Source organism: Leptonychotes weddellii, chromosome 5 (assembly GCF_054177405.1).
Source record: "Leptonychotes weddellii isolate Sample4059 chromosome 5, ASM5417740v2, whole genome shotgun sequence".
NCBI lineage: Eukaryota > Metazoa > Chordata > Mammalia > Carnivora > Phocidae > Leptonychotes > Leptonychotes weddellii.
The window spans coordinates 18,004,987-18,027,585 of NC_138373.1; the positions used below are offsets into that span (position 1 = coordinate 18,004,987).

At 41.5% G+C, this 22,599-nt stretch overlaps 1 long non-coding RNA gene across 1 annotated transcript in view; it reads right to left on the reverse strand.

Moving 5' to 3' along the window:
* LOC145721558 (uncharacterized) overlaps positions 1-22,599 on the reverse strand; it is a 136,089-nt gene that overhangs the window by 97,808 nt on the left and 15,682 nt on the right. Inside the window, exons 3-4 of the long non-coding RNA XR_014145305.1 lie at positions 7,117-7,220; positions 4,460-4,529 (exon numbers count right to left, since the gene is read on the reverse strand). This is a non-coding gene — a long non-coding RNA (uncharacterized LOC145721558). The remainder of the gene's footprint in view (positions 1-4,459; positions 4,530-7,116; positions 7,221-22,599) is intronic.

Consider the following 22,599-nt stretch of genomic DNA (forward strand, 5'->3'; position numbering starts at 1 on the left):
TTTTTTTGAAGAGATTTTATTTAGTTATTTGACAGAGAGAGAGCACAAGCAGGGGCAGTGGCAGGCAGAAAGAGAGGGAGAAGCAGGCTTCCTGCTGAGCAGGGAGCCCGATGTAGGGCTCGATCCCAGGACCCTGAGATCATGACCTGAGCCAAAGGCAGAGGCTTAACCAACTGAGCCACCCAGGCACCCCAGAATCAAACTTTTTAAAAAAAACATTTAGATAGGGGCACTTGGGTGGCTCAGTCATTAAGTGTCTGCCTTTGGCTCAGGTCATGATCTCAGGGCCCTGGGATCAAGCCCCACATCGGGCTCCCTGCTTGGCAGGAAGCCTGCTTCTCCCTCTCCCACTCCCCCTGCTTGTGTTTCCTCTCTCGCTGTCTCTCTCTCTGTCAAATAAATAAATAGAATCTTTTAAAAAATAAATAAAAATTAAAAACATTTAGATCTGCAAATTTCGACCCAGAAGAAAAAGATGGACTTGATAGAAATGATGACTATTACACAAAGTACAAGCCAGGATCAATAAAATTTTATAGATAATACCTAGTCAATACATCAATTTGTGTTTCGAATTTTAAATGGAAAGAGTTGAAAATGAAAATGATTTCAGTAGAGTTAACATTTTTGGAGATGATCTAACTGCTCTGGACAAAATTGGTAAAGGATTAAATTGGCTTAATGGAATTCACTCCAGAAAACACTTTCTGGATAGACAGTTCACCTGAGTTGGTATAATTCTAAATAAAAGCACTGGAATCAAAATGGTTTCAAGGTCAAAAGAGCAGGAGCGGGCCACCTGGGTGGCTCAGCTGGTTAAGTGTCTGACTCTTGATTTCAGCTCAGGTCATAATCTCAGGCTCGTGGGATCAAGCCCTGCGTCGGGCTCCATGCTCAGCACCAAGTCTGCTTGAGATTCTCTCTCTCTCTCTCAAATAAATAATAAATCCTAAAAAGAGAGAGAGAGCAGGAGCAAGAATCCTTATAGTCAAAACAGAGGGGTCAACATGGTGAGGTCAAAACATCCAGTGGTGTAGCAACAAATTTAAGTGGACACAGTGCTGGGTGATGTCAGCTGGCCTCAAAGCAGAGCCTTTGACCTTCTTTAAAAAATTTTTTTTAAATTCTATGACTCTGAAGAAATAAGCCAGTCACACAGAAACATGAGTCTCTTAGGTACCTGAAATATTTGTAAGAATACAGAGTGAGGGGCGCCTGGGTGGCTCAGAAAGTTAAGCGTCTGCCTTTGGCTCAGGTCATGATCCCAGGGTCCTGGAATCGAGCCCCACTTCGGGCTCCTGGCTCAGCGGGGAGCCTGCTTCTCCCTCTCCCTCTGCCTCTCCCCCTGCTCATGCTCTCTCTCTCTATCTCTGTGTCTCTAATGAATAAATAAAAAATCTTAAAAAAAAAAAGAACACAAGAGTCAGATGTGAAAAGACAGGAGAACATTTGTCAATGAGGATAACAAAAGAAAGGACTCATAGAGATGTGGGGATGAAATGAGACAATCCCCCAAATACATTTAACTCCCCACCTAGTAATAAGAGCACAACAAATGTTATCTCTGTGGTAGTAGTCCCAGCAGTACTAGTGGTATCTAAGAGGCTATGCAAGAGATTTATGTGTTAGTTATAAAACTAGGTTAGATTTAAAGAAACTTCTTATATTTCCTGCTCTCCTCCTCAAAATCAACTCCAACCAGCTCCTACTCCCTGTTTCCTATGCACGCACTGGTGTACACACACACACACACACACACACACACACACACACTACATGGGAATCTGCAAAGCTCTGCCCTTGTCCCTTTGTCCTGGCCATTTCTCTTCCTGGAATGCTCTCTCTCTCATCCCCACCTGAAAAATATTCATGTGTCCTTCACGACCCAGATCAAATGTCATTTCTTCTATGAATTTTCTATTGGCTTTTCCACCATGCTTTTAAAGCCTTTTATTCATATTTTATCACCTCATATTATAAAAGTTTGTTGCTATTTCCCTCTTAACTGAGTTCCTTGAGGATCTTTCTCCTTGAGTCCTCAGGACCTGGCACCCAGTAGACACTCAGTAAATGTTTATTGAGGCCAGAGTTACGAATGACATCAAAAATAGGATAAATTTTCCATCTAAAGAGATTCATTAGTGTAATCTGGCCTGTTTTGCAGAGAGAATTAGATTGTACTGCCTTTGAATAGAACAATTCTGGTTACTAAGAGATGTTCAGATGAAATGCCATTTTAATGTTAAGAGAAAGGTTCTGGAACATTCCACAGAGCTGTGCAGATGTTCACTTGCAAAGTTTGCGATCGTTATGTTTGCAAGTTTTCCAAATCAGTGGAGATTCCCTTACTGACACAGCCAAGGGGATTAGAGGACTAGCCCCACTGCAGCCACAGAAGCTCTGGGGACTTATACCGCACTGACATCCAGAATGGTTTGATGCTGGGAGAGGCATCCTATTTCAGCTTGTGGCAAGATAATTTACCGAGATATTAATGAGTTGAAGAAGTATAAGAACAATAGTGTATTTTGTGCTTTGGAATCTGAACATCCCCCTGTCTGAGAAGGTAGCCAGGCCTTTGTTTTCTGTCTTCAAAGGGTTTTCAGAGCAGAGAGTCAAAGTTCCTGAAAGACAGCACCCTTCCCTAACTTTTGTGAAATGCTGAGATCACCAAGAAGATGATCCTAGGCATCCTGGTGGAGGGAGATTGGTGAGCACCCAAAGGAGGTGAGTAGAAGGAGGAAACACAGAGAGGACATGATTTCAGTACAAAAAGAAAGAGAGGGGATCCTGAGTCATAGGATTATTAACCCACGTCCCAACAGAGCCCAGAAGACTTGGCAGGACTTTTGGGGAAATGACTATGTGGTGCACCCAGGAAGGCTGGGCCCTGGTTACACCCAGACTTCCAGCACCAGTGAAAATTTTCATGCCCAGGCACAGGATGGAAGTTGAGCTTCCCATTTTCAAGGCACCCTATAGACTTATTACAGGTAAAGAGGATAGGCTAAAACCAGAAGGGACCTCCCCAAATATTTAACTCCACCTAAAACCCCACACACACCTCCAGGGTGGGTCAGAAGTGTTGAGTGACTCCCAATAAAGATATTAGAGTTTCCCATTGACTAGGAAGACTGTTGGTTCAGAGTAGAATTTAAGGAGATAAAGAGAAGTGACATTTCTTGCATAACCTAGATCATGGCTGTGAATTCACTGGCTGCATCCTAAGAATGCCCTGCTGGAGAACATGGGAGCATGTGGAACATGACTGCTTACACAGGACATGCTCTCCCTGACAAGACTGCCCCTGCAACTCCTCAAGGGCTTGCAATCACGTCTTTGCTTCCTCATGGCCTGGAAGCTGTTGGGTCAATGTTGAGTTTACCTTCGTGTGTTGCAACAGGACCCATATCAAAATCCTCACGTTTCACAACCAACATTGAGATCTACTGAACTCATTGGCTTCTACTAATATTTAAAGTTCCAAAGCTTCTGATTTTTTTTCATTTTTCATAAATTTCTCATTTTCATAAAGTACTTCATTTAGTCAATACATAGGTATTTCATGCTTTCTATGGGTCAGGCACTGTGCTAGGCACTGAAGATACATGAGGGAGTAGCTATTCCTAAGTAATGACACTTTCTACTGTATTCTTATCGGGACTGAATTAACAGCTAGCTCCCTGGAAATTGTATATCATTATGACTTTATAGCAAGAAAGAAAAAGGAGGGAGCTCCTGTTAGTCCAGATGCTTTAAGTGTCTCACATGCCCAGGACAATGACAGCAAGCTCCTCTGAGGTAGATGACCTCTGAAACCATGGTAGAGAGAGAGAACAGCTCTATGTATCTCAGCACATAACATCACCATCCACCTGGTTCTGGGACTCTTCAGGGTGGTGACACATGATTAGAAGAATCCCCTGGGGAGCTGTGAAAACGTATCAGTGTCCAAGCCATACCCCAGACAAATTAATCAGAATCTGAGGATTTGCCGGATTTATGAATACATTAAACAAGTTCCCAAGTGATTCCAAAGACTGATACTTGGATCCCACTCCCAGGGATTCTGATTTAATTCACTGGTATTTGGCTTGATCAGGAGTTTTAAAAGCTCTCGTGTTAGACTAAAATGTGGTCCCTAGACCAACAGTATCTCCTGGGAAACTATTAAAAATGCAAATTCTCAAGCCCCACCCACAGACACACTGAATCAGAAACTCTGGGGGTGGTGTCAGGCAATCTGTGTCCTAACAAGCCTTCAGGGTGATTCTGGAGCGTGCTGGAGTTGGAGAACCATTGCTAATAGTTGTCCAAGCCAGAAACCTGGGAGTGATCCTTGATTCTTCCCATTCATTACCTCCCCATCATCAGCCAAGCATGTCTATTCTATCTCAAAATAGATCTCAAATTCATCTCCATTGCTACTCTCCTCATCCAGATGGCCATCATCTCTTACCTGGGCTTCTGTGACAACCTCCGAAAGCAGTGGTTCTCAATACTGGCTGCACACTGATGCCTGGGCCCCTCTTTTAAAAAACACAAAATTATAAATATAAAATTAGATACAAAAGTAAATAAAAAATTATGAGGCACCTGGGTGGCTCAGTAGGTTAAACGTCCAACTCTTGATTTCAGCTTAGGTCATGATCTCAGGGTTGTGGGATGGAGCCCTGTGAAAGGTTCCACGCTGGGCGTGGAGTCTGCTTGACATTCTCCCTTTCTCCCTCTCCTCTGCCCCTCCTACCCTCCCCCCTTCTGTCTCTCTAAAAAAAAAGTAAATACAAAATTAAGATACAAAAGCACTTGTCAAACTCAGAATAGTACACCTTCAAAATAGGTAAACTAAAAAATAAACTCTAAAAAAAAGTGTCTGGCACAGAAGTACTCAATAAATGCTGTATTTCATTACTGCCTCCAAAGCAAAATGTAAATATGTATTAAGAATGAGGGAAAAAAGGGTGCCTGGGTGGCTGAGATGGTTAAGCATCTGCCTTTATTTAGCTCAGGTCACAATCCCGGGGTCCTGGAATAGAGTCCCACATCGGGCTCTCTGCTCAGCGGGGAGCCTGCTTTTCCCTCTGCCTCTCTCTCTCTCTGCCTTTCATGAATAAATAAATAAAATCTTAGAAAAAAAAAAGAATGAGTAAAAAAAATCACAGTTATAAATTTTTTTAATCCAGAAAAAATATTATAATATTTATATTTCTTTCCCCATGTATTTTGTATATATTCTGACTGCCTCTTCAATATGATGACAACTTTATAACATGATTTTCAATGGAAAGAAGAGAAAGATAATTCAGTTTTTCTTTGTATGGTTAATTTAAAAAAAATTTTTTTTAAGTAGGCTCTATGCCTAGTGTGGAGCCCAGTTTGGGGGGATTGAACTCATGACCCTGAGATCCAGACCTGAGCTGAAATCACGAGTCGGAAACTTAACCAGAGGAGCCACCCAGGTGCCCCCCAAATTTTTAATTTATTATTTCTTTAAGCTTCACAGTTTATTATCAGTATGTTGAGAAAATTAAAACAAAAAACAAAAAACAACAACTTGTCCTATCTTGGAAAACCTCTATTAAGTTGTTTTCACATGTGGTTTCACATGTGAGCTATAAGATTTGGAAGAGCTTTTTAGAGAAGCTTTGCTTCTCATCCCCTGCCCATATAATTCTGGTACTGGGTACTAAAGGACCCATTCCAAATATTGATTTAACCCTGGCCCTGCACTGTCATATTATATCACCCCATCAGCTTTTACAGCAGACAGCAGAAGTACACTTGAGCCATTTCTATCATGGGACTGTGAACAATAATTTAGCCATATGCGTAGGTGACTGCAGACTACATAAAGTTATCTCATTAACCTCAAACTAAAATGCATCCCCAACTTAGTTATAGAAAATTGCCTGCAGTCCCTCCAAAGCTACTCAACATGAAGGAAATGTTGTGGAGGGGAAGGGAAAGTCAGAGTGAATAGAGACATCAGTCTTAATGGATCGCACTTAAAATATTTTACTCATAAGTTTTATAAGGGGGTGCAGGCAAGTACGGGACCTTAAAGCTTCAAGCTTCATTCGCTTCATGGTATAGAAATAAAGTAGCAAGTTCACGGTCTGATGGAAATGGATACTATTATTTTGTATATCCACCACCTTTCCCCCCTTCTTTGGACAACAGAACCCCTCTTGCCAAACAACAAAATATTCTTCTGACTCAGACTTCGGCAGTTCTAGTATACCCCATCCCCTTGATGGGTGGGCACTTAATATGAAAAAGGCCAATGAGCGTCTTCTCTGGAGTTTGATACATGAATCTGGGAGAATGGTATACTTGCCACTTCTATGACTGTGGCCTACAAGTTTAATGTAAACTGGAGCAAGAACTTCAGTGGTACAAAATGCTAAAAAACAAAAACAAAAAGAACCAACCTTTTTTTTTTAAACGAAGGGAGGAAAGAGGGAGGAAGGAAGGAAAGAAGAAAAAGACAAAAAAGAGGATGAAGAAGAGGGAGGAGAAAAGGGGAAGGGGGGAGGAGGTGGCAGCAGAGTGGCAAAGGTAAGACGAGATGACAGAGAAACTTCATGACATAAATTCAGATTCTATATTCACCATGGCTCTATCCACAAATGCTACACGGTCTTCTCAATTATGTGATTCAGGGAATTCCCTTTCTGCTTAAACAAGCTTGACTTGAGTATCTGCCCCTTGTTTGAAGGAGAAAGGATCCCGACCAATTCAGAGAGTTGTTGCAAAGAGATTTGACCTAGTTTACCTATTCTATGGAGCCAGGAGAGCGCGCCCTCAGAAAGCCACCCTTACGCTGAGACTAGAAGGGACAGGGAGAGTGGGCAGTAACCTTCAAATCATTTTAACTTCTGAGTAACCCAAAACTACCTGGTTGGCTTCAGAGTAGAGGACAAGATCCTGTAGATTTAATGAGATTTTTGCTCCTTTTGAAGTGAAGAAAGCCTGTGATAGTCCAGGAGTTTTTACCTCTCCATACAAGGAAAAAACCAAGTCCAAATGAGGACGTTTCACTAGACTGAGAAGTAGGAGAGAGAACTGTGCCCTCCAAAGGTCAGGTGTTTGGGTCAACATGGCATCTAACCCTACCTGAGGCTCCAGCCTCCATCCTCAGGAACTGGGCAGTCTTGATCCTGAAGCTGATATCAGACTGTGCTCCACGCCAAGGACAGAGGATCATGAATTAATGGCCCCTACCACGGAAATAAAAATGACACGTACTTTATAATATCCCTGTACTATTCACAGAGAGAGCTCTCCCACAATGTATTCTCTTATAAACCTAATAGGCTTATAGATGGCTCATGTATTTAATTTGCATATATATAGCTACTGTAGATAGATTTTTCCCCCAAAAAATGAATGGCCAAGAATTATACTTCCTAGTCATTCTTCCTGTGACATAGTTTGAATTTTGTATCCCCATTTTATTGATAAGAAATTGAAGGCACAATGAATAACAAAAGTGAAAATATGAGCAAGCCCAGTATGAGACAGAGAGGTTATCTGGCCTGGCATGAGAATCGTTCAGAACCTGGGATAATTCTTGGTCACAATCACATTTCACAGAATTTTATTTTTTAAAAAGAAATTTCAGGGACACCTGGGTGGCTCAGTGGTTAAGCATCTGCCTTCAGCTCATGATCCAAGGGTCCTGGGATCAAGTCCCACATCGGGCTCCCTGCTGAGCAGGGAGCCTGCTTCTCCCTCTGCCTGCCACTCCCCCTGCTTGTGCACGTGTTCTCTCTCTCTCTGGCAAATAAATAAATAAAATCTGAAATTAATTAATTAATTAAACATGTAAAGTGTTTGTGGTTCAACATGGCAGTTCAAGTATCCCCAACCCTCCCCCATCCCATACCTTCCAAGAGGTCTTAGAAAAGAGGATGTACCAAAGAAATACACTCAGTAATGACTTCATTGAGAGGGTGGAAAAACTGAAAATACAATAAAGGAACTTTTTTTTTTTTTGGCCGCAAGGGGCAATCAGAAACTCCAGGCTTAAAAAAATTAAAAGAAAGTCATGGTCTAAATATGAAAGTAATTAAATGTGTCACGATTTTAAGCAACTGATTTAAGAATATAAAAATCTTTTAACCTTGATGCTTTGATATTCTTACTTGAATGACCCAAGGGTTGTGGCCTTATATCCATAGAAAAGAAAACGTAATCCTAGCTCAATCTTTGGTCCAGGCATAAAGGATAATCACATCATTGTAATAACAAGGACACTGGTTTATATTCAACTTTATTGTCAATCTAACAGCAAAGAACAACTTGATTGTGTCTGAAGAACAGAATGTAGCTGTAACCATCTTGGCAATGTAAAATAAAAGGTAGTCCTCAGAAAAGGGGAGGAAGAAGGGTAAGCTGAGTCAAAAGAAACAATGAGACACTAAGGTCCTCATCTTACAAAGAATGTAGAAAAATAACATTGACAAAATAAGAAATGGGAAGAGAGGAATAGCATTTAAACTATTCTATAAAGGTATAAATGTAATTTTTAAAGAACTAAAAACAAACATACCAACTATTGGGAGAATAAGACAGAAGGAAAAGTGCTCATGTACCCGAATTAAATCTTCATCTTTTATAGAAAAAAAATAAAAAATAAAAATTGCTTGCAGTAAAAAACCAAAAAAATAGAGATGTGAGTATGTTTGACCCTTGAGCAAAACAGGTTTGAACTCCACGGGTCCACTTATAAGTTGTTGGTAACGCTTCCTGTCAACAGTAGGCTATTAATAGTTAAGTATTTGGGGAGTCAAAAATCATATGCAGATTTTCAACTGCACAGGGGTTCCGTGCCCCTAACTCTCTGTGTTGTTCAAGGCAACTGTATTGTTTAGAGGCCAATGGAAACAAACAGAAATAGTTGAAAAGAAGGTCTCTGGAGAGAAGAGTACATGCAGATGAAAGGCTGTTGCTTTTTGTCAATAAATGCTTCTGGATTATATGACTTGTTACCATGTGGATCTATTCCTGTGATAAAAATTTTTTTTGAATTTTAATAGATAAAATTCTGGAAATGGATTCTCTGAATCAATGACAATGTTATGACAGTATCTTTTGACGGTGTTAAAAAAGAATGGATCTGATATAATGGTGCCCTAGGGAGCAATGGTATCCCCCACAATTCAATTCTGCAAACATTTATTGAGTAAATAGATTCTCTGTGACAGGACCTCTGCTAAGCCATAGGGAGGATAAAAAGATGAATCAGACATGGTTCCTGCCTCCGGGAGCTTACAGGAAAGTAAGAGGAAAACATGAACACACAAGATAAGGTAGAATGTACTAAAGGCATATAGTTCCATCAAAACCCAGTGGGGGTTGGGAGGAATGGGTGGCTATGGGATTTAATAGGAGGCAATGAGGAAGCGTGGCTCACGCTGCCGGTGCCCCATCCATACCCCCTTAGCTCTCTCTATCCCAATAAGTACTGACAGCATCCCAATGAGAACACCTGTAACTCTTCACGTAAGGGTGAAGAGGACCTAGACAGAAATATCATTATTTAGAGTGACCTTGGACCACAGCATCTCAGGACCACTAGCAGGTTAATAGACAAATTCCCTGACCACAGGATTATGGTCTTTTCAAGTGAAGGCCTTGAACAATGGATAAAATCTGGGCAAGCAAAAATCAAGGAGAAGGACACTGCAAACGAAAGAGTAGCAGGAGCAGAGAACAGAAATATAAACACAGATTTGCTTCTCTATGGGATTTCCTATGGCCGCTGAATTTCTCTTTTGAAGGATTCATCTGACACTCTTATAATTATTTGGTTCATGCCTGTCTTCCCCACTTGGATAAGCTCATGAAACTAAGCATTAGTTTATCTACTAACTACATTCCCAGTAATACCTGACATCTAGAAGATGTTCAACAAGTTGATGGAATGAGAAATCCCAAAACAAGGAGTGGAGAGGGGAGAGACAGGATGGTAGCCTCGTGCATAAGTCTACTCTTTGCCCTGAACAGCAACCCACCTACCTGTAGAAATGGTGACCGATTGTCATCTTATAAGAGGCCCCCTCTCCTGTGAACCTATGCCTGCAGGCATTTCTCCATGCACCACCCCACCCCTGCCCACAACCTGTATCTGTCTGCCCTGGATCCACTTCTTGCTTTCAAACCATCTCTTCCCATTTGCTAGCCGTTCCCTGGCTTCTGGAATCACCTGTGATCTGCACTCAGATACATCCATTTGACCAAAAAATGTTAATTGAGTACTTACTGTATGCCAGACACTGGGACATAATGAAGAACTACATGTACATAATTTCTGCCCCCTCTGAACTTACACTCTCCTGTGGTAAGCAGATAATCGTGCTCAAAAAAATATCACAGACTGTATTTGAGTGATATGAAGGAAATGAAAAAGATGTTATGAGGTAAAATAATAGTCGATCTAAATTAGTCCCGTGTTGCTGGTGGAGGAAGGGAGTTATAAAAGACTTTTCTGGGGAAATGACATTTAAGCTGGGAGGAAATGTTTGAGAGATAAGGCTGGAGAACTTGGACAAAATCATTAAATCATTCAAGGCCTTACAGATTGTATTAAGTTTTGCTATAGTAATACAAATGACTTACAACAGCAACCTATTTCTAACTCGTGTGATATGCCCATTGTGAGTCTTGTCTCCCCATTGCCTTCATGCCTGATGGATCAGCCTTTATCATGGCCAATGCCACTCTCATAAAAGAGGGAAAAGGGAGAAATGAGGAGCCATATATGTGGCTCCTAAGCTTCTACTTAAAAGTAACATACATCACGGTGGCCCATGTTTCATTAGCTGAAGCAAGTCACATGACTACTTTTGTGTTCTAGGGGGCAGGACTATATAATCCTCCCACAAGGCACATGACCAAGCCTAACATGAGGGAAGCAGGGAAGTAGAACCCTTTGCTAGGGAGGGACATCACGTATTTTAACACAAATATAATGTCCTACACAGATTTTATCTTCAGAGCAATGGAAAGCCATTGAAGGGTCCTTAGCAGTAATAAGATACATTTCTTTAAAAAAATCACTCTGGCTACAGTGTGGAGAAGGTTTGGAGACAGTCAAAAGTGGATGTTAGTTGGGGCACCTGGGTGACTCAGTCAATTGAGCGTTGGACTGGGTTTCGGCTCAGGTCATGATCTCAGGGTCCTATGAATGAGCCCCGAGTTGGGCTCTGCACTCAGCAGAGAGTCTGCTTGAGACTCTCTCTCTCTCCCTCTGCCTCTGCCCCTTCTCCACTCGCACATGGACATGCATGGGCTCTCTCTCTCTCCCTCCCTCTAAAATAAATAAATAGATAGATAGATAGATAGATAGATAGATAGATAGATAGATAGATAGATAAAATCTTTTAGAAAAGTGAACGTTGGTTGGTTAGGACAGTGGTAGAGGTGGGAGAAAATGATGGGTTACTCTAGGGTGATGGTAGTGGAAGGAGAGATAAGTAGGTGAGTTAGAGAACATTTTTAGGAGGTGAAATCTATAAGACCTGATTATTTGTTGTGTATGGACAGTGAGGAAGAGAAGGAATAAAAATAAGGCCCAGATTTGACTCTCTCTACCTTCACATCATAGTTACCCACTCATTCCTAGGCACGCTCTTCCTTCACTAAATACTCCATATCCTACTAAACCATTTTCCTCTCCATTCCAAATGCTGCCACCAACCCAAGTGACTTTAGTATGTATTTGAGCAACCCATCCACTACTTATGCATTTCAAATCTTGTGCATTTTCAACTCCAAGGTCTTCCCCTCTGCTTCTCTTTGTCCATCGTCTCCTATGACCACACCTTAGACCAACCATGTCATCATCCAACAAGAAATGCCATGCCTCTAAAATCTTAAATCCTACAATTTTTCTTTGGCAACAGGTGATAATCATATCGGCTATTTCTTGTCTTTGTTTTCTTTTAATCCTTTAACCTTCTTTACTAATGTCTGACTTCTTCACCTACCTGGGAAAATTCCAACCCTGGATCAATCCAGTATCTGCCTCCCATGTATCTACACTAGGCTGTGAGCCCTGCTGGAAGAGAACGCATAACCATGAAGAATGAAATCTTTGCAAAATATTGGTTGGAAAACTCAGTGGGACCCTTCCTGCTGCTCTGAGTATCTTCTAAGCGTCAGCTAGTTAGTCTCTTGAACTTTCTCATCCACCTCTTCTCTGCATACCCTTGGGTTAAGACCTCACCTTCTACTTCCCAGAGAAAGTAGAAATGCTATATGACCTCCCCTTCCCAGAGCTCCTTCAAAGGGAAATTACCCCTCACATTTCCTGTGGTGAGCGTATGGCCAAGACTCAACTCAAATGAGTCTATCCACTGTCCAGTCAAACTCAGATCACCTATTGACTTGCCAATGGCCAATAATTGGCCATTATAAGCCAATTTGTAAGCCTGGTTCAGAAAAGTATCCAATCTCCTGAATCTGGAATTGAGAAACCGAAGCAGCTGAATGAAGATCAGCTGGGTAGGCTAGTATGATTCGTGGGTACACAGAAGTTACTATCAAGTAGAAACAAAATGTAAATAGAAGAAGCTGGTTGGCAGAGAAAGAAAAATGAAGCAGAGGTACAAGGAGAAGACAGCAATTCCCTGCCATCCATTAGAGAGGGAGAATCTTAGTTCTCTGTTCCAAATTCTGTAAGGCTGGCTCTCCTTTGGTTCCTTGGGTTCCTAAGATTTTTCATGTATTCTGTGGTAGACCTTGCTATTTCCCTATCCACATTGCCTTCTCCTTTCATTCCCCCTGAATAACACAACTCTGATTTTGTTTGGAGGACAATATGCCCAATTAAATATACTTGCCTCCCCAAACCCCCTTGCAGACAGATGGTCATGTGACTTGGTCTGACCAATGAGATATAAGTGATAGTCTATCGATGGTGCCTCTAGGAAAAATTTTTTATTAAAAAAAAGAAGTCTCAACTGACATGCACCTTTTACCCTTCCTTCCTACCTAGAGATCAGGCATGATGCTTGAGGAACAGTAAACATCATATGGCCAAGACAGCAAAAGCTACATGCTGAGTGTGGTCAATCAGGTAGCTGGAAAGAGCCTAAATTCCTTACTGTTTCCTTAAGTAGCTGTATCATCTTTGAACTGCCCATCTCTATATTCTCAATATTTGAGAAATATACGACCCCTGTTAGATGAAACATTCAGACTTGGATTTCTGCATGCAATTCTAGCTGATAAACTCTCTTGCGCAAGCTTGAGTAGATCACTATTCCTCGTACCCACAACAGCCACTACTGATAAACAAAACAAAACATCAGATAGAACTTTCTCCACCCAGCTGCCAACTCACCTACAAAATATATGCATCCACATCATCCTTTCCTTGCCCAAGAAGGAGGCCCTACGTGCCAACAGGTCCTCACACATTCTAGACTCTGTGTCTTCTCCTCAAGAACCCTGCTCTGTCAGTGTGCCTGGGTGGCTCAGTTGGTTAAGCATCCAACTCCTGATTTCAGTTCAGGTCATGATCTCAGGATCATGAGATTGAGCCCTGAGACAGGCTCCGTGCTGAGAGTGGAGCCTCCTTAAGATTCTCTCTGTCCTTCTCCCTCTGCCCCTTCCCCTTGCTCCCTCTCTCTCAAAAAAAAAAAAAAGATGGAGAGAAGAAAAGAAAAAAGAGAAAAACAAAAAAACAAAAACCCTGCTCTGTCATTCACTCCCCCTTCCTCCTTACCTTAAACATCCCTCTTTGCTCTGGCCCCTGCCTATCAGTGTTAAGCCTGCCCAACTCCCTCTCATTTAAAATAAATCCTGGTGCCCTCAATTCCATCTCTTCTTCTTGCCCCCACCCTGTATTTCTTGTCTTCTTCAAGGCTCTACCGGGAATTATCTTTACTCTCAATTTCTGTATCATTCCCTTTCATTCACTCCCAAAAAGCAACTTCATCCCCACCACTTCACTGAAAAATGTTTTTCTAAAAACAGAAGTATAATTGATGTACAAAAAAACTGCACATATTTAACATATACAGTCTGATGGGTTTGGACATATGCACACACCCACAAACCCATCGCCGCAGTCAAGGCAATAGACATATTTGTCACCCCCAAGAATTTCCTTATGTCCCTTTGTTCGTTTTTGTCTTTTGTTCTTGGTGTGTGTGTGTGTGTGTGTGGTAAGAACACTGCGCATGAGATCAACCCTCTTAGCCAATTTTTAAGTGCACAATTCAGTATTCCTGACTCTAGGCACTATGCAACATAACAGCTCTCTGGAACTAATTCATTTGCATTTAAAGAAAACTTGAGGTCCCAAGAACAGAATACATTCTACACCCAACTTACTTGCTGTTTACATAGATGCCATGCCATCCCTCACCCCCAGCCTTGGCACAGACCCTCCCGGGGAAGCAATGCTCACTCCATTCCCCGGCTCACCCCACATTTATTGGGCTGTCTTGAACATGCCCTTAATGTCTCAACTCAGACATCACATTTCCTAGAAGCCCTTCCTAAAACACTTTCATCCCCTTTGTTCCCAATTAAGTTCTCTGTGCCTCAGTTCCCTCAACTACAGAATGGAAATATGAATAGTACTTATCCTAGAGAATGTTGTGAAAATTAAATGAGTTAACATCTATAAACACCTAGGACCCTTGGCTAGCACATAGCAAGCACTATGTAAGTGTTTATTCAATGAGAAAATGGACAATTCACTTGTTGAAATTACTCCTGTAGGAGAATTACCATACTATATGGAAACTATTTGTCTTGCCTTCTAGACTAGTGATTCTCAAATCTGGCTTTACAGGGGTATCACTTGGGAAGTTTTAAAAACATTCTGATCCCAGGGTCCCTGGATGATTCAATCGGTTAAGCATGGGCCTTTGGCTCAGGTCAAGATCCCAGGGTCCTGGGACTGAGCCCCACATAGGGCTCCCTGCTCAGCGGAGAGCCTGCTTCTCCTTCTCCCTCTGCCTGCCTCTCTGCCTAATTGTGCTTTCTCTCTCTGTCAAATAAGTAAATAAAATCTTTAAAAAACAAAAACAAAAACATTCTGTTCCCTAAACCATATCCAGACCAATTAAGTCTCTGTAAAGATGGTACTGGTCATAAGTATTCTTTTTTTTTTTTTTAAGAGAGAATGAGAGTGGGCACAAGCCAGTGGGGCAGGGTGGGGTGGGGGGTTGGAAAGGCAGAGAGAGAAGGAAGAAGAGAATCTTAAGCAGACTCCTTGTGAAGGATCGATCTCATGACCCTGAGATCATGACTTGAGCTAAAATCAAGACTTGGATGCTTAACTGACTGAGCCACCCAGGTGCCCTGTCATAAGTATTTTTAACACACACACACACCTCTATTGTGTGACCAAGTGAAAGCCACAACTCTAAACCCATTGATTCTAATCCCTAGCTGCACAATAAATCATCTGCTGAGTTTCTAAAAAGTACTGATACCCAGGCCCTACTCCAGACCACACTCAGAATTTCTGGAGGTGAGATCAGACATCAGCATTTAATTATAAAGCTCCTGTATGATAAGTAAGGTATAAGAACCATGGGTTGGCAAACTGCAGCTCATAGGCCAAATCCCATCTGCCATCTATTTTTATAGAGAAAGATTTATTGAGACACAGCCACACTCACTCATTTACATATGTCTATGGCTGCTTCCATACTACAAAGGCAGAGTTGTACAGAAACTCTATGGCCCAGAAACCCAAAATAGTTGCCCAAGACCCTTGTTTCAACATTGTACCCATATTACCGAGCTTGGCATGTGTCAAGCCTTTGAAAAATTAGTTGTCCATGCTAATATCCACCCCCTACTCCCCTCTAAACTAACTGCCAAGATTCTTAATCTTTTTTGCCTTCGCTTTATGGTTCAACACAATAAATTCAGCAAGTCTTGGAGATGATGCCCTTCGTGGGATGTTTCACTAGCTCTAGGACACTTCATCAAAACAAAGCTCATTTTACTTTTCCACCAGTGAGTGGCTGCAAGCAAAGATTGCTCTCCATTTCTCCAATAAGCAGTGGTCCTCTGGGAGACTTGACATTCTCCATTTAATTACCAGTAACACAGTTAGATTATTTCCCCTGGGCGTAACCCCATCACAGCTGGGAAAGCCACTCAAGCTAGAGGAGGGTGGGGTGTGCTCCCTGCGACACTGCTGCCCCCACCCACCCTCAAAAACAGTAAAAATAGAGGGAACTTAACTCCCAGCCTTCCTCTTAGCTGCTTATGTCATTTTCTCAAAAAAACAAAACCAAAAAATGTTTCAGCTCATTTAGCTCCAGGTTACCTCAAAAGCATGAGCCCCTTTTCAGCCTGTGGTTAGATACCAAAGAAACAGCTACAAATTTAAAATAAGGTAGTGTACCTGCTTCGGGTCTTTCCAAACCTTGTCAGGAATGCAAGATCACAGTGAATTTGGAAGGAGACACAGAGCCTGTGGGCCACGGGGAAAGAAGTTGGTGAGAATCATGGGTTATAACCTTCTGAGGTCCCGTCCCCTTCTTGGAGGTTCAGCCGATGATAACGGCCCCTTTCATGGCATGGTGTGATTTTATTTCTATTAATCTCCCTCAGCTGCCAGGGAGATCCCACCCTTAGTTCTTGGGATGATCCCAGACCACTATTCAACTACTGGCTCACTCTGGCTCCTTAGGAGGATTAGTTGTTACACAGCATGATTTAGTTTCTGCAAAAGAGGACTAATTCCCTTTTGTCTGTCTGCATAGCAGTTCTCTGAGGGGAACATGCAGGGAGATGTAGAATTGGATGATATTGCCAAAGTCCATCAAATCCAGTCCCCCCACTGTGCCCCCGTCCAGGTTGTATCACTCCAGGATCAGAGGATTTTAGGGCCATTGCTCATTTTCTAAAGGAGGAAACTAAGTGACATAAGTCACTTACGTGACTGTATTTCCAACAGCCTATGTGACATCTCCCCTTGTATAGCTAATAGGTTTGTCACATCTAGCATGTCTAGTTTCTCACATTATCCCCAACCTCCTTCCTCTCCATGTAAACATGCAGCTCCAGCATCCACCTGCCCAGTTGCTCAGGTTGTGCACAACCTGAGCATCATGCCTGGTTCCTCTCTCTCATCCAAGCCCCATATCCAGCCCATCAGTGAGGGTGGTCACCTCTGCCTCCCTAATCCTCTGCCACTCCCCTAAACCATGCCGCCATCTTCATTCACCCAGAATACTTAGTGCTGCTAATACAAAAATCTCAGCTTCTACTCTTGATTCTCCTACAATGTATTTTCCATTCAGCAGTCATAGTTAATCTTCTGAAATGTAAATCTCATCAAGACATTCCACTGCTTCAAGTCATCTAATGGATTCTCTTTCACTTAAAATAAAATTCAATCTCCTTTCCTTGGCCTCTTAGTCCTGTATGCAGAGACCGAGGTTTCTCAAACATGGACATTTGGGGTTGGATAATTCTTCTGGTGGGGGCTGTCCTGTGCCCTGTAGGATGTTTGCATGCCAGCGGTATACCCCTACCCCAAATGGTGAATCTGTCTCTCCATCCAACTCACCAAACTCATCTGAAGCCACCTGCAACCTCCAACACTTACCTTACCCTGATTCACCATTCTCTGACCCCACTGTCCCGCTTTCAGGCTTGTTCCCAAATTTACATTTGCTGCTCCTCTGCCTGGAAGGTCCTTCTTCCAGATCTGCACATGGCCACCTCCCTCCTGTCAACCAGGGCTCAATTTAAGTCATCGCCTCCTCAGAAAGACCTTCCCAACCATCCTGCCCAAGCAGCCCACCCTCTGCCTGCCCACCCACCCCTTATTCTCTATCATTGCTCAGTTTTATTTCCTTCACAGCATCCATTAGTACTTGAAATTATCCTGTTCATGTATTTGCTTCAATCCCATGGGATTTTCCTGGACTATAAGCTCTAGGAGACTTCATCCATCTGCTCTTTTCTGCTTTCCCAGTGCCTACCTAGGGGTTGCGGATAGTAAGCATTCATAAGTCATTGTTGAAGGACTCAATAAATGGATTAGTAAAACTAGAACTCATGTCTGCTAGGGCTTTATACAGGATTCCCGCCAAGGCCTCAGTACAACTGGGTCCATTTCAAGAGAGTGATGATCTATCATGAGAATACAGGCTTCCTGAGTTCAAATCCCAGATCTGCCTTCATCAGCTGCCGTGACCCCAGGCAAGCTGCTTTACTCTCTCACCCTCCCTTTTCTCATCCATAAAATGGGAATAAGAATGGTCTCTTCCTCCTAGGATTGTTGCAAAGATTATGCGAGATAACAAATACAAAATATGTAGTGGTATTTTATATTTAAACATAAAAACAGAGTAAGTTCTGTGTGTTTGGTGTTTGTTGTAATGATATATTGTTTCACCGATTAAGAACTTTTCAGAGGAAGATGACAACCACTGCAAGATGCAAAATTCCAGTGCCTCCTCATCTATCTACACTGAGAGGAGAAGCAGTCCCACAGAACTTTTCATCAGGGACTTTTTCTTCCGAAAGCTATTTCCCTCCAGTTCAAATAAATCTGATTTTATCTTGGGCCCAAGAACCGAACTACCTATGTAGCAGTAACCTTTAATAGCCCAGAACAATATAATTGCCACCTCTTAGCATTCTCTTCTCCAGGGTAAATAATTCTAATGCCCTGAATGCCTACTTGCTTTTCCCACTTTCTGATCTCTTGCATTCATTGTTCTCAATTTGGAAAAAGATCTAAATGAAGAAAAAGGAGAGCTGCTGTTGCCATAGCAACTGCAAAGGGACAGACAACCCAGTCGGGATGAAATAAGAAAAGTCGAGTTGTTTATGTTTTGTTTTTTCCATTTTTCTGATTGAAAACATTCCATTGCTTTGAAATGGAGACACGTGGCTGACACTGTCATTCTTATACGGTGCCTCTGGATTCTTCCCTCTCAACCCCCTGATGGAAAGGGGGAACTGTCAGAGTCTGATGAGAGAAGGTGCTTGGTGACATCTCTATTGAAAAGCATCCCCCCATTTTTCACTTTTAAGGCTGAGTTTTGTGTTTATCCAACATAGTACACAGCCTCTCCCCCTACTTTCTGTCTTGGTTTGCATTACAATGGGGCACCTGCCTCCTCCCCAGTGAAACTGATAAACTCTTGAAAGATCAAGAATAGTCTTTATTCCCTATATTTTAAAAAAATATTTTAAAATTACACAAGTAAAAGAGCCTATACAATAACTCAAACAATCTACATACATCCTCCCTTTGTATCACTCCTAATTCTACAGCACACACACACATAAACACATAAATTTTTATTAACAAAAACAGAATTTTACTATATGCACTGTTCTCAGAGTTGCACATCACATAATGCAGACATCAATATATTATTGCCCCTACCTCCTCTCATTTTTGTTATAATTTGCCTAGTATTATCTTTTTTCCACCCTTTATTTTCAGATTTTATATATATTTTTGCATTAGTTTATCACTTACAAATAATATGTAAATAATGTGGTTTTTTTAACCCAGCTAAGTGGTGGTTTAATAGAATGATTAAGAGCATGGCGTTAAGCAACAAAGAGCCTGGGTTTGTGTCCAGCTCCTATACTAGAAGCAAATGGCTTCATCTCTCTTAAACTTCAGTTGTCTCATCTCTAAGAGAAGAGTAAACATAGAACCTACCTTGCAAAATTTAGTGTTAGCCTTTTTTTAAGATTTACTTATTTATTTTAGAGAGAGAGAGAGAGAGTGCACGAGTCAGGGGAGGGACAGAGGAAGAGGGAGAGAGAATCTCGAGCAGACTCCCCACTGAGTGCAGAGCCTGACGGGGGGCTTGATCTCAAGACCCTGAGATCATGACCTGAGCAGAAACCAAGAGACGGATGCTTAACTGACTGAGCCACCCAGGCGCCCCAGTGTTAGCTTTTAATAAAAGCAGCTATCTAAAGTCTAAAACAAACATAACAATAAAAAATTAAAATAAATAAATAAATAATAAAGTCTAAAACATGGTAGATATACACTAAATGGTGGCTATAGTTTCTTTTTATAGAGAAATTTAACTCATTTACATTTAATCTGAATGCTAACACTTGAGTTTATTTTCGCCACCATATTTCAGGTTTCCTATGGTTGTCTTTCTTAATTTTTCCCCTTTCCTTCCTGTAACTTTTGTGGGATTGATGTTTTCTTTGCTCAATTTTTCTAGTTGTTTTGGAGATATATATATTTCCAAACATATATATAATACTTAGGTACAAATTTAAATTCTGTTTTTCTCTTCACAGGTAGTTATTCAATATCTATACCCTCCTTCTGATGACCCTTAGCTTTCACTTCTCTCCCCAGTTGCCCACTCACACTCCCTACATTGAAAGCAGCTGGGATTTTTATTCTAAACTATTGCCCTATTTGCATTACACATGAAATTCTTTACCCTTGGGCGCCTGGGTGGCTCAGTTGGTTAAGCGACTGCCTTCGGCTCAGGTCATGATCCTGGAGTCCCTGGATCGAGTCCCGCATAGGGCTCCCTGCTCAGCAGGGAGTCTGCTTCTCCCTCTGACCCTCCCCCCTCTCATGCTCGCTCTATCTCATTCTCTCTCTCAAATAAATAAATAAAATATTAAAAAAAAAAAAAAAGAAATTCTTTACCCTTAACTATTTGTTGTGTTATCCCTGTGCTTTTTCAGGTCCCAGATCTTCCTTTTTCTTTGAATTTCCATTTTCATTTTTGCTGGAGTACAGCCTGAAATACTTTCAGAGAAGGGCTCTGGGGGATGATACAATTCCTAGATACATGTAGAAATGACAATGTCTTTAATGTCCCCATACTTGACTAATAGTTTGAATAGAGAATTTCAGGTGCAACATAAGTTTCTGAGAATTTCGAACTCTATTTTTTCCTAGGATCTAGTGATGATGTTGAGAAGTCTGAGGCTAATCTAATTCTCTTTTCTTTCTTGGAAACTTGTTTCTTTCCTTCTGAAAGTTTCAAGAATGTTCTCTTTACCCTTGGGTACTATAGTTTACCTAATGTGTCCTGGTGGGTTTTCATTGCTATTATTGATACTGCTCAGCACTCTGTGCTTCTGTCTTCAGCTCTAGGAAATTTTCTTCTATTGCTTCTGTCATCATACTCTCTCTTTCATTCTCTTAACTCTGTTCAGAACATCAATTCAATTAATTGTGTAACTTAAAGGCCTATCTTCCCTGTCTCTTATGCTTTACACCTCTGAACCTTTTATTCCACATTCTGGAAGAGTCCCTTGCTTCCAGTTTTCTATTTCAGTCCTCAGCCCTCTTGTTGACTTGAGTTTTGTTTTATAATCCTACTTTAAAATTTTAGGCCCTCTAATTTCCCATTCTTCATAGTGGTTTTCTATGATTGTGACAGACTCCTGAAACTCTGAGGAATTGATACTAATGTCAATCTTTTCTTCCTTCCCTCATTAATTCTTTCTCAGAAGTTAGTTTTTGTGTTTGGTGGGTTTGACACCTCTCTTGTGATGTTGGTTTTTTCAAATATTTGGTGATTTTTTTTTCCCCTTGTATTTTGCAGATGAGGGTTTAGAAGAAAAATATTTGGCAGGTAGACTAGATTTCTTCAGCTCGAGTAAGATCTCTATTTACCTGGAAGCAAATTCAGGTTTTGATCCTAGAAGCTCTTCCACAGGTGGGGTGTGCAGTCACACATGGTGGCAGACTTCAAGATGGTTCCCATGATCCCTGCCTTCTGCCATTCAGGTCTTTTTATTACCCCATCCCGTTGGGTGTGTGGTGACTAACTTCCACCCAATAGGATATGACAAGGTGATGGGTCCCATGATTACATTACATAATGCAAGACTCTTTCATGCAGACTCGAGAGTCTCCCTCCTCTCTCCATTACTCGGTTTGAAGAAACAAGCTGTCATAAATCTTATAGCTATAAGGAAATGAATTCTGGCAACAACCTCAGGGAACTGCGAACAGAACCTTCCACAGTCAAGCCTCTAGTAAGAACCAAGCCGTGGCTGACAACCTGATTGCAGCCTTGCGAGACGCCAACCAGAAGACCCAGCTGGGCTATGCCCAGATGCTTGACCCACGCAAACTGTGAGAAAATATGTCTTAAGCTGCTAAGTCTGTGGTAGTTTGTTATGCAACAATAGGTGACTAATATAATGTTCCTCTGGATGGAAGGACTCCCTTCTCTTCTTGGGGATATTGGTTAACTGGGTGAGTTATCCCATTTCTCTATCCCCAGTGCCCACTTGGAGAGTTTCCTTCTAGGAAGCACACACGTGTGCACATGCGTGCGTGCGCACACACATACACACCCACAGACACTATAAAGAGGTATACTTTCAGCTTTATCCTGGGGTCAAAGCCTGGAATCAGGAGTTCCAAATCGCTTTTTGCTATATAAAACAGTAAAACTAAAGCAGAGCAAAATAAAAATGAGTGGCCATTTTCATGGTTGAAAACAGATGCAAAATTCCTAGATAAAATATTAGTGAATAGAATTCAACAAAACATAAAAATATAATAAATCATGAGCCAGTAGGATTCATTTCAGAAATGCAAAGACAACTTAGTACTAAGAAGATTTAAGAAATTATTCATTA